Here is a 20,171-nt window from a genome sequence, read left to right as displayed (position 1 = left end):
GAAACATAACGTCGCACGGAGCGGGCGAGACCCGGCCAAAAGAAGCGACTTCGCGCACGGTCGTATGTGCGCGAGGTGCCCAAGTGCCCAGCCAAGGGAGCGTCGTGAAGTTGGTGGAGGACAGTCAAACGCAGGTGTGATGGAATGACGAGCAGGAGTTCAGGGCTGCGGAGATCAAAACTGCGGCGGTATAATGCCCCCTTCACGAGGAGAAACATCCGGAGAGAGGTGTCACCAGGCGTTCACTCCAGCCGGTCGATGGGGGCTCGTAACGAAGGATGGCGGCGTTGCTCGTTGCCGATTTGAAGCAACTGGGACACAGACAACGGAAGCGATGGCGTCCTCATATGCCGGTTCTTCCACGGGATAGCGGGACAGACAATATGCATCCTGGTGCAAGCGTCCCGTCTTATAAGCACGGAAAAGGTCTAATCTTGCAGACCTAAAGCCCAGCGAGCGAGTCGTCCAGTGGGGTCCTTGATCGAGGATAGCCAGAGAGCGTGGTGATTCGTGATGACACAGAATGGGCGTCAGTACAAGTATATATATGAACGAAATTTCGCAACTTTCCACACAAGAGCGGGGCACTAGCGCTCTGTGATTGAATAATTGCGCTCGGCGGGTGATAGAAGTCGGCTGGCATAGGCTAAAACGCGATCATGTCCACGATGGCGTTGAACTAACACTGCTCCTATGCCGTGACCGCTGGCATCAGTTCGAACTTCCATTGAGGCAGACGGGTCAAAGTGGGCCAGCATTGGCGGCGTGGTAAGGAGAGCAGTGAGATGAGAAAAAGATGCCGCATGATCAGGACCCCAAGAAAACTGTACGTCTTTCTTCAAGAGGTCGGTAAGGGGGGGGGGGGGGGGTTGCACAAAATGCTTTACAAAGCGCCGGAAATAGGAGCACATCCCTATGAAACTAGGAACGTCCTTTGTAGGCTTCGCGACAGGAAAGTTCGTAACGGCGCGAATTTTGTCCGGATCAGGTCGCGTACGCCTCTAACATCCACGAGGTGTCTAAGGACGTTGATTTGGCAGCGAGCGAAGTGACATTTTGAAGAGTTCAGCTTGAGAACGGCCCGGCGGAACACGTTGTTATGAACACACGGCGCGTTGTTGTGAACGCGCTGCGCCGAGCTTTGGCCATGGGGATGTTGGAACGCGCAGCCCCTGTGCTATGCTCTCTCTCTTGCTGGCTCCTCTCTCGCACCCGGACATGCGGAGCTGCAACCTCCTCCTCCTCCGGTGGATATAAAAGGCCGGCGCCTCTGGCATTCAGAGGCCCTTTTCGTCATCATGCTTCGTCCTCGTTAAGAAAGTAAACGTATTGTTCTTTGGCTACTTCTTGCCTCGTCACTGCCAGGATCTCCTCCAGCCCATACCTTCGGCCATCGTCTCACGCAACCGATGAGAGCCAGGTATCTCTCGTAACAACGTCAAAAATCGCTGAAAGACGACCGAGGTGCGTGTCGAATGTGGGCGAGTAAACATTGACGTCGTCGTAATAGCACAAACAGGTGGACCACTTGAACCCCTGAAACAAAGAGTCCATCATTTGTTCGAAGGTGGCCGGCGCGGTACAGAGACCGAAATACATTACCTTGAACTAATAGAGACCATGAGGGGTAACAAATGCAGTCTTCTCTCGGTCTATGTCGTCGACGGCAATCTGCCAGTTGCCGGTCCGTAGGTAGATAGTAGAAAAATAGGTGGCACTGTACAGGCAGTCTAGCGAGTCATCAATACGTGGAAAAGGGTAAACGTCTTTTTTGTGATTTTGTTCAGGTGGCGATAATCTACACAAAAGAGCCACGTTCCAATATTCTTTTGACATGTACGACAGGAGAATCCCAGGGAAGAAAGTAAGGCTCAATAGTGTCCTTTTCAATCTTTTTTATTTCGTCTTGGATAACTGCTCGTTCCGACGCAAAATCACGGTATGGACGTCGGTGAATAGAGTTCGCATCGCCAGTATTTATGACATGGGTCACGACGGACGTTTGACCTAAGGGTCGATTCTCAAAGTAAAAAATGTCACGATAGCCTTCAAGAACGCTGCAGAGGCTTCAGCTTGAGCAGGTGTAAGGTGAGAGAAAACCAGCTTCTCAATGTCGACGCCACTGCCGTCGGATGACGTCGAAGTATGGGCTGAGCTGCAACAATCTTCGACTCTGAAGGGCTCGACCTGATCATCCTGCAGAGCGCTAATTGACCAATTGCAGAAGTACGACTGCGCATGCGCCAAAACCGGACGGGGCGGGGCGTCGTGAGCGCCATCTCCGTGGTTGGAAAGCAAGCGGCGCAGCTCGGGCAGCCTTCGGTAGTGTTACGTGCCCCACAAGTCCGCGAGCGTGACATGCCGGCCAATTAACTGCGTCGCTTTCGTCTGCACGAGCTATTATTATGGAAGGGGAAATACTAATTTGTTCAGATTTCCATCTGCGAAGGTGAATGCGGGGAGGAGAAGTTTGTGGATGGCATCGGTGAAGCGGTTGAACCCGGACGGCACGGCGTGGCAGCCAACAGTGCATTTCAGGATCTGTGGCACGCATTTTATCACAGGTAAGTGTTATGAAGCCTTCATTGTTTAACTTTTACGTACTGATTGCGTCTATAAATGCAGGCCGGTCGTCGAAGTTCGCTACGCACTCAGAATACGTGCCTACTATATTTACGTACAGAAAAGCTGGCAGCTGACGCCGATGTTCGGCGGCACAACCGTGCCTCACAAAGGCGGGAGAGCAAACGTAAGTTACCCCATTTGCTTTGGCCACGCCACGCATCATTGTAGTGTGTGTGCATGCTTCTCTTTGTTTCAAATGTAAGGTGCACTAACAGGAGGAAATGATGCCGAACTGCCACTTAGCAAATAGGTCATTCGAGCAGGTTACGTTCGCATTCTTCGCCGCTGCAATAAAGTTGCGCTACGTAGAGATGTGTTTTTCAACGACCGGTCGGGCTGGCCGCAGGCTGGTGCTCTGGAATTTTAGTTTGCCGTGATCTGCTTCCGCAACGCCAGACTGCAAGCGAGTGTTGCGCGCTCAGGAGTGCACGCGCAACACTGCCTCAGGTGCACGCGCAGATTTGTACGCAAACCAGGCATTTATGTTATCCTTCCTCTGAAATAGTCACATTATTGCTCGGCTTTTTTTATGACATATTTATTAATTCATGAGACATAACAAATTTTATTTCAACATGCTCTTAGAAGATAATAAGCTTTGCATTGATATACATGTGCTTGACATCTGTTGGGGCTGCTACTATAGCCTCCCTAAGCAGCCAAGTGGACTCTACCAGGGAACGGACAGCCTGCTACGGTCATTCAGGGTAAGCATGCTTCATTGACCATTCTTAATACATAAAAATAGAAAGTTTCTATGGAACAGCAAGCTCGAGTGCACTAATCAGTCTATATGCACTGTAGGTAGACATGTGGAGATGACACTTTTGTATGTACTGTGTCACATTTTGAGGGATAACGTTCGAGTGCTGTGTATCATTAATGCACAATATTTACCATGTCATGGCTGACTTAACGGTACTGAATGTTAACTTGGATGCAAGTTCATGTATGCTCTCAAAGTGTGTAACTCCAAGCAAATAGCTCTCAAAGTGTGTAACTCCAAGCAAATAGAAATGGTTAACAAAATAAAGTGATCACTGGTATCGTTGCCTGTACATGAATACAGCAGTTTCTGTTCCTGAATTTTATTGAGACTTCTATATTTATTTGTAGAAGCTGAGCTCCCCATTGATCCCTCTGGAAGCACCGCTGCACCCACAGAGGATATGCCTGAACAGGAACCACTAGGAAATGGTGAGAATAAGGCTACTGGCTGTAGCAAATCATGCTTGCCGTGGTATTTATTGGGTGCTTACTCTTATGAAAATCTGTAAAACAAAGTATTTTTTTATTTGTGGAAAAGTAAGAGACGGCAAGTATTAAGCGTGGCTGTTCTAAATCAGGGAATTAATTCCAAAGCATATATATGGCGGGGCTGACGGGGTGCCTTTTAAAAATAAGGTTGTCAGCTCAATGCACATCTGAATTTCTTCACAACTGATTGGTTTTGATGGTTGTTTTATTCACGGATAAGTTGAGTTCGATAATTTTCTTCAAACTTGCAACTGATAGGAAAATATAATGGTGCTGTAAAAGTCATTTACCCTTGCATCACTCAGCAAGTACTTATCAGAATATACGAGAAAATTGAGAAATACCAAGGAAACTGAAAGTGCAGTGTGGTGATGCGCTGTTTTATTTTTAGTATACAACGAACTAATCAGCCGCAACCAATAGAAGTCCTTTGTTGAGCAGTCGTGTTAAAAAAATTCAGGGGTTTTACGTGCCAAAACCACGATATGATTATGAGGCACGCCATAGTATGGGACTCCGAATTTGACCACCTGGTGTTCTTTAACGTGCACCCATTGCATGGCACACGACGAGCAGTCAAGTTTTAAGTGTGTAATTATACGAAATCCAAGTCAGTGGTGATATTTAGTTTTTAGTATCTTCTACGAAAATTTAATATCATCAGCACACCGATATCAGTGACCTAAACTGTGCTATTTCTTCTCAGGTGACATGCAAATGAATCTGACTAGGTGAGGCACCGCTCCTGTGACGTTGCAAACATCATTCATTGGTAAGCCACTGCAGTAATTTAATCATAAGGCTATATCCTTCACTATCATCGTGCCTTTCTTTAAGTAAAGCTCTTGCAGCTGTGAAGATTTACTAATTTTAACGTTCACTGCATTGATTTGATCAACTTTCTAGGTGCTTCACATCCTTCTCTGTAGCTTATATCTGCCTTGAAAGCTTGTGCCAAGAAATGTAATAATATCATCAGAAAATTGCATGTCAAGCGTTGTGTTCAAAGTAAACAATGGATTTAGCCTCTGGATTAGTAAGCGTAGTTCATCGGGCTGCTGAACTAATTATAAGTTATTGTAATGTGACTGTTGTCATCCTGTGCAAATTTTCTCGCAAAGCTGGCTTTTGTCTATTGGTTGCTTACATGGCTTAAGTAGTTTTGTTATCTCTTTCTATGCCACTATCATAGGTTCCCAGGCAAGCACCAGCTACCCAAGTGCTTCAACGAGCAGTGATGCGCAGAGAGAAAGAGCATTCTCCACCAAAAAATTGCTTCTTTAGAAAGAAAAAATATTAGGCTTGAAATGAAGCTTGATGAAGCGAATTCTAGAATCCTGACTTTAAATGTTATAAAACTCTCGGCTAAGAAGTTTGCCGTTTATACTGGCCTGCCTAATTATGGGGTCTTTCGAAGCCTCTTCGAGTACTTTGAGTCCCGTGCCAGTAAAATGTCGTACTGGGGTGCAGAGAGGAAAGCTAATAGTAATGTCCCTGGCCGACCAAGGGAACCGGAACTTGAAGCAGAGCTTTTCATGGTGCTTGTGCGACTAAACACTGGCATGCCTGGAGAAGAGGTTGCTCGAAACTTTTTAATGTCCGCAAGCCATGTCAGGCGGATTTTTGCCACCTGGGTTAATTTCCTTGAGCTTGAGCTTGAAGAGAGGGTGCAAATGCCAACAAGGGAAATGATAGCACCATACCTGCCAGGACCTTTTGGAGGTTTCGAAAACACTAGGTTGGTGTTAGATGCTACAGAAGTTCGCATATAGCGGCCCTCTTCACTTAGTGCACAGAGGCAAATATTTTCAACTTATAATCACTACAATACTTACAAGGTGCTTTTGGGGTGTGCACCTGATGGGCATATTGCTTATGTGTATCGTCTATGGGGAGGTTCTGTGTCTGACAAGACTAGGCTACAGTGCAGTGGGCTTTTTGATCTTATCGATGAGGGAGACGCAATAATGGTAGACAAGGGGTTTACGTTTTCTTATTTGCCAGCGGGAATCACAGTTTTCGGACCATCATTCCGTGAGTAACACGAGCCCCAGATGAGACCTGAAGCTGTGGAGCGAACGCGTCGCATCGCATGTGCGAGAGTCCATGTGGAACGCACGATGGGACGCGTCAAAACGTTCCCGATATTAAGTAGAGCATTTCCTATCAGCATGATCGATATTGTTGAGCAAGTATTTAGGGTTTGTTTTTTCCTCTGCAACTTCAAACCACCACTGATAAAAGACGACGAGTGACAGCTTCCAAGTGCTTGTTGCAGAGGTCGATTAAAGGACACCTAACTTTTTTTATGCACTGTTCTTATTTTTCTGATTAGTGACTAAGTGCTCTTCTTTGATCATGTTCCCCGCTTATGTAATACCTCAACCGGGTTTCTTGAGGGTAAAATAAATTCTCCTATGCATCTTTCTTCACTGCAAGTGGTTTCATCCACTTTTGTGGCATCATTCTCCATCACAGGTGTAAAACGAATGCCAATTGCATTTTATGCTGGCATAGTACTGCCATTAGATTGCACTGGCACTCAGATAGGCTGTCTTATTTCATTCTTGGTACATTGCGGGACGTCGGTAGGTTCCTGTATCGCCTTGCTTTAATAATATGTGTGGCCCACGAGGAACCTCTGCTGTTGAGCACAGGAGCCCACTTCTCTAGCCACCAGGCAACAATCGATTTTTTACAGCGTAAGGAGTTATGGGCTCATTCCAATAGCCGTTTCTGGTCGCGATGATGCCGCCGCCACCCCTTAGCCCCTATCGCCGGAAATACGAAAAACATTGCCCGCTCTTCTCCGGGATCGAACCCAGGCACTCTGCGTGGGTGTCGGATGCAAGCGCTTGCTATAACGCAGAAGAAAAATCCCCTTCATACGCGCCCTGGGCCTCTGCACCTGCGCGCATAGGCAGGCCGACCCGAGCCTCTGCCAGTATGGTGGCGCCATCTAGTTAACATGCCTGCAAGCGCCACGTGCGACCAGATGCGATTCAGACGCGATGCGAATAAGAGGAGGCGCGCAATCAACGCTATCCCGATGTTAGATGTGCGCCACGTATTCTGGGTACCTCTGCGGTACACGTCCTGGCGTCTCCTCGCAAGGTACGAACCGCTGCTGAAGAAGCGAATCGTAGAGCTACGTGCGCGGCTACAACGAGGCCTCATCGGGCTCAGCAGACTGCTGTGCCGAGAGCATTAGAAGCCGCCGCTCGCCGTCGACGTCCGGGCGGACAGTTCAGATCATTCTCGTACAAATCGAGGTGAAGACACTTTGCCGCGAAGACCTTGTTGTGCGTGGTGCCGAAATTGGAGCTACTCTTGCGCCGCTCAACCAGCTTACGCTGTGACTGTGCTGCGTGTGTCGCGCAGGCCTGTGACTTTTTTTCTTTGTTGTCTCATTGACATCAACACAAAATACAATATATAGCTGTTTATTAACATTGTCAAAACACACAGTTTACCCTTCAGTTGACTTCGCTTGCTATCCTTTTAATTGCCATCACCAGGCCATCGTGGTGTTCGCACACACACACAGAAAAAAACCGTTCAGCAGCTTTCTGTAAGAGACATATTGCCCCTTTCTGTAAAGCCTGTTCAGCCGCTTCATGCGCCTTGTAAGAATCTCTTGTATCAGGGCATACCTCATAAAGTGAAGTAGGCTGGGGAGCATTTCGCTATCCCAGAACACTCCCTTGTATGGTATGCACTGAAGGTGGACCTTGTTTGGCCCAAACCAGACAACAAAGTCACACCGATTGTGACCTTTGATGGCCATCTGCCCTTGAATTTGAAAATAATATTCATTGTCTGTTTTCAAGACAGCCTCACCGTCTTCTAGCTACAGCAAAATTTACTCTCTTCGCAGGCTTCATCCATAGTTTGTCCCTGTTTGGAAAACGGGCACTTCACTTCCAGAATGCCCTCCTCTCCATCCGTTCTCAGAACTCGGTCTGTTGATGCAGCCAGCAGAGAATGGTCACTGTGTATATGCAGGCCTGTTTCCTGCACTGTGACCTGCCTGTCTAGACTCCTTAGAAGGAGTGCACATGCCTCAACAGCATCCTTTTCGTGTACTCTTCCGTACACCATTGCTTCGGCAGACACTGACCTATCACTTAGATAGAGCAGGGTCTTCACCAAACTTTCTGGCTTGATGCAACGGCACATCCGCTTAAAAAGGGAGGCAGTAAGTCGGCGAACTCTGGCAGCATGCCAGTTTTTGCTGTCTGCTTGCCCTGTTGTGGTTGCACATATTTTCTCACAGTCGTCCTTCTCTATGGGCTGCAAAGATGACTTGTGTGCGCTGATTATCTCTTGCACTCTGTCGCTCCACAGGTATTCTTCATCTCCAATTAACTGCGCAGATTGCTCAGGTACATGTTGTTGTGCCGGTTGTTGCCTTATGTAGCGTAGCGCTTGGAGGCTGGGGTAGCATTCCGTGAGGGTCTCCTTGAAATGCTTCACTTGATTTTCGGTAGGGGGCGACAGGTGGCCGCATTGGTTGTATCGTCGCCTTTTTTTTTGACGCAGTGGCTTGTTGACTCTATACTTCCGGAAGAAGATTTCCACCAAAGGCAGCCTTGGCGCGGGCTTCTTGGCTGCTATACAGTAAAACATCATGGCTTAGTTGTGTCACATATTTGAACTTTTTCTAGACTAATACACAGAAAATAGGAAAGCCCACATGACATATTCTGTTGCAGATACGGCGAACCTAGCAGATCAGTCAGTATATTGATGCATTTGGCATTCTTAGGATGCTTCACTCACTTTTCAACTACTTTCCTCTGACTTCTCTGGGCAGGAAGTAGCGGCTGTTACACCTTCAATCTTACTGACCGACGGTCATATTACCTCCACAATCCTAATCATGAAATGTGTCATTACCAATGAGACATCCAATATGGGAAACAATGCCGATTTCAATAAGGTCGCTTATCATTTCCCAAAATGCATGCAAGGGGAGGTTAGATGTATGCTGTGGCCTGCACAGCATAAACTGAAAGAAAAAAACGTCATGTATGGCATTCAGAGGTGACATTTTAACCTTGTGAAAATGTATAAAGGAATAGGAACTGAAATATTGCAGCATGACTGTACTGATATAAAGTGCTATTGTGTGCCTGGTGATTCTGCATACAGAGAAGGCCGAACAAAATGGATGGCTACACAACTCGCGTTCTGCTCCAGTGTGTGAGTCTAGTAACAGTTTTTGTCGGCACTCTATCAGCCCTATATTCACCACCATGCCTTGATGTGCTTGTTTCGAACTTTTAGAGCACACTTTCCATGCTTACTTCCCGTGACAGTTGTCAAGTGCTGGATGGCAATTACTTTTGGTGGGCCAACCTATACAACTGTATGTACACTGAGCATTTCAATAAAGTTATTGTGTACGCAATGAAAGTATGTATTGTTCTTGACCTTGCTTAAACACAACTCTCACGTATGAACTGTTTTTGTAAATATCCTGTAAATGTGAATATGGAAGAAAGTTTAAAAACTGCATGTTCGAGATGCCAAAATGCTACCATAAAGGAGTGCCCTTAAGGAGGTGTCATATATAAGTGGTACATCTGTGCCACACCTTCTGCGGGAACAATCCACTTGCATGGTAGGTGCGTGCAGGCTACTTCAATTCCCTTGTCATCTGCCAGTTCAGCAACGCTGAGCAGAAGGCCAGCGACCTGCTGGCGCGTCTCGCTGAGGCTGCAAAATATTTAAAAAAAATAAGTTTGTCTTCGCAGTCGCCAATGCGCCCTCATTTCTGAAACAAGTTTTGAGCGCTCGTTGCTGAGTCAATCTAAGCAAATGCGAGTACGATCGACTGCAATGTGAAAAGCAGCGCAAACAGATACGGCCAGTCTATGTACGTTTGGTATTGTGCTGATAACATATGTATTATCTGTTAATTTAAATTGTGTGATTTTATGTGCCAAAACCACGATCGGTTTATGAGGCACGCCGTAGTAGGGGACTCCCGAAATTCGGACCACCTGGGGTTCTTTAATGTGCACCTAAATCTAAGTACACGGGTGTTTTCACATTTCGCCCCCATCGAAATGCGGCCGCCGGGGCCGGGATTCGATCTCGCGACCTCGTACTTATCAGCCCAACACCACAGCCACTGGGCAACCACGGCGGGCTACCATGTATATCGGATTATTCATTTCCAATTTTCCAATATATTTTGTGAGTCGGCTCTCGTCGTCATTTCTTCTGTACTTGTCTGTTAAGTTGCGCTATCTTTCACCATGACTTCGAACCAACTCGCCGGAATATCTGCCTTGATATTATTGGTATTCGCGAGTAAGCGCCGTGCGCACTGGCCTGCGGACGCACGCGCTGCCTATATTTAAGCTAATGTAATGTATAAGATAAGTTGGCGTACGCTTTGAGGCCTTAGCACTCGCAAAAACACCCTGAATGACCTCCCGCGTACTATAGCGCATGCGAAATTTGGGATACGGTTAATACCGGTGTAAAACGACCACTTTTGATAATAATTGACTCATAATGGAGCACTCATAATGGACACATGCGCCCCGGTGTCAGTCAACGCGCACACAGGAACATTGTCCACAAGAACGCCCAAAAGATTCTGGTTCGTAGGTAAGGTCAAGAGAGGATTTAGTGGCAATGTCGTCTATGCAGCCTGTTAGACACGGACCCTTTTCCTGGCATCGCTCAAGTTCTTCTAGCGCAACCCCTCGCCGTCGCCTGTCAGTCATGGTGCGCAGGTGCGTGTCGACAGCGATATCAGACTTGTCAAAACGGTTGGCTGTCCCACCATCGTGTGACGCGCGTGGAGCTTTTGTCTCCCCCCCCCCACCCCTTCGTGACGCTTCCCGAAACTGCAACGGGAGGCTGGCACGGTTCGAGGTAGATGACCCTGGTCCCGATCAAAGCTGTTTTGCAGCTCTGGAAGGTCGTTCAAGACAAACCGTCCCCTCCAGCTGAGCGCTTCCAGGCGAGGAGGCAACGCCGGAGGCATGTCAACCATTCGGAGAATAGAGCCCTTGGCGAGTCCCCCCATTGGCCAAACATGACGCCACTTGCATGGGCCCTATGATTGCATGAAAATGAGGACACCTACACGGGCCCTACGATTGGAGGAAAATGACGACACCTGAATGGACTCGACGATTGACTGTAGATGACGTGACCTGGACAGACTGAAGGGGTTAAAGCCAGAGAAAGATCGAGAAGAGAGACGTTCTTCTTGCCACGGGCCACAGCGTCCGATTTGGCGCCGGCCGTGACGATGACTTTATTACTATTATTTGCTTTGTTCTAATCCTGTACATATTGTAAATAAACGTTAATTTCTCCAAGTCTTCATCAGCGTCGCCCAACTCCCGCATTCAACAGCAAGATCTAATAAGCTCCACCTCCAGAAGCTGCACTGTCCAGTTTTCCGGTCGGGGGTGTTGCGAATAGGTCGGAGACGAACGGGAGCGAACGAGATTGACGGCGGGAGGAGGTGAGCGGGAGTAGCGGGGTCGCGTCAGGGTGTCGCAAGGTCAGATGATGGGTCCGGCATAGAAGGAGCGAAGGAAAATACGATCTAGAGGGACGAGGGTGGTAGTCGGAAAAATAGCGTGTCGGAGAAGTCCAGCGGCTGCGGCAGTGGCGAGCGATATGCACAATGTGTCGACTGTTAAAAGAGATCGGCTTCTCTTCCACGGCGCGGGATTCGGACGGGTTGCGCTATCCATAAGGTGAGTAGGAGAGCGAGTTGGGAACATGCGTGGAGAAAGAGGTTCCGAGCGGACGGAACGAACAGACAGCTCTTGGCGGACGAGTGCCTATATCAAGGAGATCATCACCGGAGAAGGATCAGATGACGGGAATGAAGGGGCCGCGGGTTGTGCTGCTTTGACCTCACCACGAATGATGCGGTTTAAGTTGCCACATCGTGAAGGCTGGTGGAAGAGGTCGTCACAAGATGACGTAGCAGATGTTTTGGGAAGTTGCGTGATGTGTTGGGATACCCGGCGGCTTTTAGCTTGCTCGAGATGGCAGCACTCCTCCAGGATCGTTGCGATGCTGGTGACGTTGGTAAGCACCAGTAAATTGAAGGTGTCGTCAGCAATGCCTTTGAGAACGCGATTAACCTTATCGTCGTCCGACATGTTCGGGTCGGCGTTGGTACAAAGCGCCAAGACGTCGAGAATGTACGACACGTAGGACTCCATCGACGTCTGTACACGTGTGGCAAGAGCCTTCTTTGCATTGAATTGGCGACCGAAGAGATTGCCAAAAAGCCCGCGGAACAATATTTCCTAAGGTGTCGGACGAAATACATGGGCATTCTAATTACTTCTGTGCTTGAATGCTTGAAAGAACATTTTGTTAAAAAAGGTAAACGGAACAGCGCATTTTTACGGCGAGTTTGGTGGCGCATATCTCTAAATTCGTGTCATGCTGGAAATTCATTCCAAGTGGATAAGCCTTGCAACCTCACCGGCTAAATTCGTAAATTGCAATATGTGCCATTAAGTAATTATTCAAAATATCAATTAGTATTTATTTGTGAATAAGGTAATTATATATTTCGATTTTTCGTGCACGCCAGTGATGTCCGCCACCTTCAGCAATTCAGTTAAATGGCAACAGGTATTCCACATGCCACAGAAAATATTTTAAAATTCTGTATGGGATACAAAGGAAACGACCCTTGCTCCACGATCTGAACTCGTATTTCGCGAGAGCGTACTTTCTCTCATTTCTGCCGTCATTGTTTATCTAAATGTTCTCGTGGTATTGTAGCTGAACGGCGAGCAAGAACGACCGAGATGCAACAAAAGCGCCCTCTAGAACAGCGTGAGTCTACCGAAGCCGAGCCCGGGCTTGGCATACAGCGACGACTTCGGCGTCGGTAGCCTCATGTTGTTCTAGACAGGGCTTCCGTTGCGTCTCGGTCCTAGCTGGCCGTTCAGCTGCAACATCCTGAGAAGGACCCGCTCCGTCAATACTGCTTCACAGCGATGGAGCACCGAATGTTCTTTCCAAGCGCGGATACGAACTGGTTACGTACCTCATGCCTCTCCGAGTGCCGAGTTATGTCGGACACTGAAGCCATCCGCACTGTGCTACCTGTCCATGACAGCTGCGCTGCCGACCTCATTCTTGGCGCTGTGCCAACTATTATCGCCGAGCTTCATACACCCGCATAGCGAATCTTCAAAGTGGGGGCATATACGCTCACGCATAAAAAGAACAGGTCCATGCCTGAGTAAACTATAAACTCTTCTCTGCGACTCTGTACTCCACCCGGATGGCACCGACACGAGGCGTTGCTTCTATGTCGGCAGTGGAATTGAATAGATGTCTTTTCGAGAGCTCACTGAACATATTGTTTCTGGCGGCGAATATATATGTATAGAAGAACCTTAAGTAGGAAAACCGAAAAAAGGAGAGAGAGTGACAGTTTAGTAAGCCTATAAGCAGTAACTTGCACAAGAGCAAGTTTTTTTTTTACAGCGCAGCTGTTAAGGTCTAGTTCCATCAGATCGTGCCCGCATGTAGAAAAAAACTATCATCATCAGCATTTCGGCTCCATGTGCGCGGAGGTTTCCCGCCACTTGGGCCTTAGCACAGGTGACCAAACGGATGACTAGCATGACTGATAGGTCATAACATCAATAACATTACATGCTCATCAGTTAAGTCACGATTAACAATAATAAAATCACGTGTGGCGCATACCAGCATTTGATATGCTAGTATGAGCTCGGGATATGCAGGTATGAGCCAGGGACAACAAACAAAAGAAAGAAGGCAGGAGGGAAGGAAAGAAACAAAGAAAGAAGTAAGGAAAGAAAGAAAGAAATGACGTGTGGCTCATACCCGCATTGGATATGTGGGTATGAGCCGCCGAGAGCAGGAGCGGGAGAGATCTCACAGGATCCTGACGCTGCCGTGCCTTGTGCCGCGGCTATGAACGCTGTGGCTCATACGCTAATCTATGACGATCGGGCAGACTTGGCGCAGCAAACACACTACTTGGCCATTGCGCCGGGCGAGAACAATACGCCGGTGTCCTTGCTCTTTGACGAACATGCAGAAGACGCTAAATATAATCAATAATGATAATATATAAATTCACAAAAGCAATATTCACTACAGCAGAGCCACCACAGTCACAGCTTCGGTGGCTTCCATCGTCACAGTAGTGGAAGGGCTCTGGCATTTTTTTAGTATCTTTACGAGATCTTATTCAGCATTCAATTGGAATGACTCGCGGTGCTACGTGGAATGTGGGCAGCTGCGAAGAGAACATCGAACGCTTAATGTTCTTCTGTACTCAATTCGATGTACAGACAGTCAATGTCCAATCTATTACGGCATAGGCGTCGACTACGGGGGGGCTCTGGGGCTCGAGCCCCCTCCGGAATTTCCCCGGGGGGGCTGAGCCCCCCCCCCCCCCCCGCCCCTGAAATGTCATTACCGGAGTTCTGTTACCCACATAATGTGAGGATTCTTTTGCGGCGCCTCCACATTTTCACTTGTGTTGTGGCTAAAAGCTTACGGCACCATTGTTCGCACGCACGTGCACGGCTTCAAATTTATACTTTCGCTTTATTTCGGCAAATCCTGACAATAGGAGGACAAGCGCATTAGAAGCACCAGCGGCGGCTACCTCATCCGTGTTTCCTCACTTTAACATTAAAAAAAATTTCCACTGAGGAAGACACAATATATTTAAATATATAAAATGGACAACGTTTACTATATTTTTTTAAGAGAACGAGGTAGCCAACTAAATGGATAGCCTATACATAGAAAATGAATATGTTGATGTATGTTCACCTCACTACCTCACTTCTAATTACTTTGCGTGCTTTTTTGACCCTGAAAAAAACCTGCAGACTTCAGTGACCCCTTCGGCAGATTCTTCTATCAACGGCGTGTGAAAAGCACGAGAGTGATATGTGTCTCAATGTTGATTCTCTTTCCAGTAGGCAATGCTAACGACTGGCGATAAAATAAAAGAAAAAAAAAGCTCTTCTAATTATTTACAACATTTACGCATTAGGGACGGAAACATCGCCTCTTGCATGCAGAGGTCATAAATACGGGGTGTTTCAGCAAACACATTCAAAAAATTTTAAAGGTTGCCTGTGGCAGATAGCACAATTCTAGTTCATGAGCTGGTCTACTCGAAGAGGTGGACATTACTTGCACAAAAAATTGAAATGCATAATCGACTAATAAAAATCGCCAATTAGGTTTTTAACATTTAACTTATGACCCGTGTTGCAATTTACAAATTCTAGCCGTGGAATTCGCAAGGCGGATGCACTAGGTAATAATTGTCAGGATGGCACCAGTTTCGAGATATTAATTCCCGAACATTGCAGAGGAATGCATTGGCGTTCCAGTTACTCTTGCGCTTACCCGCCATGGTTGTTTAGTAGCTATGGTGTTGGACTGCTAAGCATGAGGTCGCGGGATCAAATCCTGCCATGGCGTCTGCATTTGCTAGAACACCCGTATACTTAGATTTATGTGCACGTTAAAGAACCCCAAGTGGTCTAAATTATTCCAGAGTCCTCCACTACGGTGTGCCTCATAATCTGATCGTGGTTTTAGCACGTAAAATCCCATAATTTGTTCTTTTCATACTTTTGTGCTTTGATGCATAAAACGACGTTTTGTTGAGAAAGTGACTGGCACGCCAATGTATTTCTCCGCAAAGTTAGAGAATTAATATCTCGACACTGGTGTCAGCCTGAGGTTTAGTTCAAAGTGGATCCGCACTCCACGGCTAGAATTTCTAAATTGCAACATGGGCCATAAGGTAATTATCTAAAAACTTAATGGGTAATTTTGTTAATTTGTCGATTATGCATTTCAATTTTTTGTGCAAGTAATGGCGCTATCTTCGAGTAGACGAGCTCATGAACTAGAATTGTACTATCTGCCACAGGCCACCTTTAAAAATTTTGGAAACTGTTCGCTGAAACACCTTGTATATAGAATTCACTCTGTGTCCGAAATGATTCCAAGCCGGATTCACTCAAAATCAGAATAAATAGAAGTCTAGAAGTCATGCGCAGCAGCGCTTATACTCGGACTCAAAGTACTAAAAAAATTAAAAGGAGTGCAGTTTGGCCGGGAAGGCGAAGCAGTATTAGTGATAGTGAAGTAGAAGACAATTACATGAAGGAAGATTCTTACCGTGTAAATCCGTGTAAGGATCGCACCCGTGTGAGGGCCGCACCCATAACTTGACAGCCAATATTAAAAAAAAAGACATCCAACCGAGAAGCAATCGCGTTCCGTGCGCTGATTCTGATCGGGCTCAACAGCGAATTGTCGAGCACAGCGTACTTACGCACGTCGCTACTGGATGTCGAGAGGAGGCGATCGCGGAGGTTTACGGCGGATTTCATACTCGTAGTTGAAAAAATGAGGTCAAATAGCCCTGTCCCGTGAAAGGCTCGTCAAAATCGCGACACAAAAGTGTGGCCCCTACGCCAGTTATAGTGGCCATATAAATTGTAGTAAACATTCACCTAAAAGTAAAATAGTAAGCATAGTGGACATAGTAAGCACGGACCATGTAAACCTGTAAATACCTCACTGGATGACCTCGAGCACTCGCTTTCACAACGCAAGCATTGTGAAGAAAGCCGGCAGCGGAGGCGAACGGTTGGTACAGCCGCGCGATTCAACGCAACTCTGAAAATTAGATTCATCATCACAATCTGCCTATTTTTATGTCCACTACTGACGGCCGCTGTGAGTGATCTGCGATTACCTGTGTCTCTTAACTCTGCAACACTAGGGGCGCAGAAAGACAGCCCGGCAAGGAAGACAGCACGCATGAAGTTAGCAGCCATCCCTGATCGCCGTTTATCATTGCACCCACCAGTGATTACCAACTATTAGATATGGCACGCGGGCCCCATAAGCGTCAGCCGCGCACAGTCATCACAGCTACGGCAGGGCTAGAGGAGAAGACGCGTGCTCTCCTTCCCATTCGCGTATGATTACGTGACCTACAACTAACCCGAATATTGAGCGCGCGGGAAATAATGCCCCATCAAGCCGCCAACCTGGGGGGGGGGGGGGTCTTTAAGGACAATAAACTGAACTGAACTGAACTGAACCTTTTCGGCTCACTGTTACGTGCTTTTTCCCGCACCCACAGGGTATGGGCCGCTCATGCGGCTTTTGGATTTACTGCGGAACATAACGGCGACGACAACCGCGACAATTTGCCTGAACAGTCGATTTAAGTGCTTTCGCCATAAAGCTAGAAACAGAAAATTGTTAGCAGAGGGTATATATATATATATATATATATATATATATATATTGTGAGACGACGCCCGAGATGAAGGCAGAGCTTTTGTATTGTTACACAGCGCGAGACAGCCCACGAATACCAACCCGACAATATGATGATAATTATGATATATATATATATATATGGGTAGGTTTCGGAAAGCTGATTGGGCCCCAGCCCCCCTCCCCCCCCCCTCGGAAAAATGAAAACTTTCCGCCTATGCATTACGGCGACTAGGCGATCGTGTGCTGTTCGTGCAAGTGATGCTTGAACACCGTCATCACCTATCATTGGCTCAAAAGGCAGTGAATGCCCTATCATGCTTTTTAATATGTCTGGCGTGATAAAGCATCTCGCAGATAAAGGCGTGAGCGCCTTTATCTGCGAGATGCTTTCTCACGCACCTGCACATATTCAGCGCCTTTTTCTCTTACTCATATTTCTATTCCCTTGCCCCAAAATAGGGTAGCCAAGCCGACGTTCTTCTGGTCAACAATCTGGCCTTCTCTTTTCACTCTCTTGTAGTGACGGACACCCACCGTGGATAACCGGCGAAGCTTACATGGGAGGGAAATCGCCAGCCAGTTTTAACAAAAGTATTAGGGGGGTTCTGGCAACGCAAGTTGGACCCTTGCTCACTGAGGCAATTTATCAACTGAATCGAACGGCAACGAATAAGCTTGTTCTGCAGGCACAAAATAATTTGCAGTTTGAGTTCTGTTTCTAGCCATTTATTGCATAAATGTGTGCTGTGATGACGGTATTCCACATCTTACTGATTAGCAGGGACTCTATGATGACCGTTTCCGTAGACGATACGCGCTGTGTATACGACATCATCACGGCGAGATAATGTATCATTTGCGATCCACTGGGCTTCATCCTCTTTCGTAGAAGTGCTCTTTAGGGTGAGAACGACATGTGCACTCTAATGAAGGTGGATACTTAAGCCCGATTAACCACCTGACATGATATGTCCGTTGCCGGGGGATGAATATGATATACACAGTGATCGCAACAAACACAACAACGAGAGCGGAGCTCACTCTAAAGGTTCATTGACACTAGGCCGACACGACACCGATTTTGGTCTGTCGACTGTTGGCGACAGCGTTTTCCTTCCTTTAAACCGTTGGCCACAGTGTTTTCCGTCCTGTAAACTGCTGTCACCAACAATCGGCAGTCCAAAATCGGTGTCGTGTTGGCATAGTGTGAATGAGCCTTAAAAAGTATCACCGCTTTCTGTGCAGCCAGAGGCACGGGGACACGGAGACGAAAAACACGGGGACGAAAAGCAACCAGAGGGGACAAGCTAATTAGCCTAATTCAACGCTGCGAAATGCTATCGTTAGGCTGTTGAATATACGCCAACCCCTTCAAGGTCTGCCATAGGACGAGCCCTTTCGACACGGTGAGAAAAAAAAATACGTTCAGCTGCCCTGTCAAAATCTCCGGCCGGGCCCCGTTTTTTAAAGCGTAAAACCAGTCTTTGCCAAAGAATGAAGGAATGACTTGCCACTTTAACACTAAGGCTCGTCGGTCTTTATCGCCGATAATGACGAACGGCAGCGGAAGAAGCTAAGTCGTGAAGTTGTGCGTTATGAAGTTTTTTCTTCCTTTTTTATTTCCGTAACATAACTCTCGACTGCGTGCTATATTCAACAAGAGAACGGTCATGCGGCACGTGATGGAATTCATGCGAACTAATCGCGGATGTCCCGTAACGTTGGATTTTCCATCCAGAAGCAGCCTCTTCTTTCTATTTCTATATTTTTTTTATTTTCCGAGAAACGCAAAACAGTGCACGCTGATCACTCGTCAACGCCGTCACCACACACAGCGCAGCGTGCGCGACATGGCCGTAAACAGAAGTGCCTCCAATCTGAAATCTCTGCGGACGGTCGCTTGTGGTGCTGCATGTACCGGTACAGTAAAATCCCTCTATATAAAAAGTAGCGACACGCTTTGAAGAATGCCGCCTCCTCCTCGCACGCCCTGTCCGTGGCGGACGCCGCGTCGGTATTGGCCTAATGGCATCACGTGGGTCATGGCGTCGCCGGGCGCTGGCTGCGTTTGTTTACGATCGCGCTCCAGCACCATTTTCGCCCGACAAGCATCTACCGACTAGCGAGAAGCACAACGATAGCGGCGAACACAGTCGGCGATCGTCGAAATCTGATCAGCGGCGAAACGCGTCGGCTTTTAAACATGGTGCGACAGTAATCCCTGGTGCCCGCGTGTCTTCTAGAAAGTACTACACAATTCGCGACACTCAAACAATCAGATTACATAAGCGTCGGTGACAACAGACAACGGATAGACGCATCGATAACGTTCGAGAAACTTCCGATACATGCAGGTGCGTCCTGCGCCGAGCGATAACGTTTTAACATTTGTTAGCCGGTGAAAAGCGTCAACGGTGAAAGATAAACAAGTGCAGGTGTCTCAAGTGCTGTAGGCGGCGCCATGGTCGAAAAAGGAGCGCGAAACAGAAAAGAATCGAGGAGGAGGGAAGGCGGAGGAGAACAGTCGCGCTACTTTTTATATAGAGGGGTTTTATTGTACAGTGGCGCCGCGTAACCAGATATCGAGACCTATGAGGCTCTCTACTGCGTCTGCTGCACGTGGCCACCAAGGTAGCTGCGGCGGGCTGCGTAGCGTAGTCTACCCCGAAAAGAGAGATAATACACGGTATCGGTGCGATAACTGCACTTTTAGTTGGAGAATTCGAAAAAAAAAAATTTGTGGCATGAGATCAGTGAGATGACGGGTGTTATTAGTGAGACCATTCTATGATTAGTTAGAAAAGTGTTTCAGGGCGGGTTCCTTTCAGGGCCCGTCCGTGTAATATACACTCTGGCTAATAAAGCGGCGGACCAAGGAAAGCTTAGCAAATCCTTAAAGAATATTGGCAACCGCTGTAATAGACATGGCATGCAAATCAACACCGATAAAACAATGCGCATTACGGTTACTC

At 47.3% G+C, this 20,171-nt stretch overlaps 1 protein-coding gene across 14 annotated transcripts in view; it reads left to right on the top strand.

Annotated features, from left to right (window-relative positions):
- LOC119439862 (cytochrome P450 4V2) overlaps window positions 1-20,171 on the top strand; it is a 335,721-nt gene that overhangs the window by 227,483 nt on the left and 88,067 nt on the right. The gene's annotated exons all lie outside the window — the stretch shown is intronic.

The sequence above is a fragment of the Dermacentor silvarum genome, chromosome 1 (genome assembly GCF_013339745.2).
Source record: "Dermacentor silvarum isolate Dsil-2018 chromosome 1, BIME_Dsil_1.4, whole genome shotgun sequence".
In the NCBI taxonomy this organism is placed as follows: Eukaryota; Metazoa; Arthropoda; class Arachnida; order Ixodida; family Ixodidae; genus Dermacentor; species Dermacentor silvarum.
The sequence above is the reverse complement of the archived record's forward strand: the minus strand, read 5'-3'. Positions and strand labels throughout refer to the sequence as shown.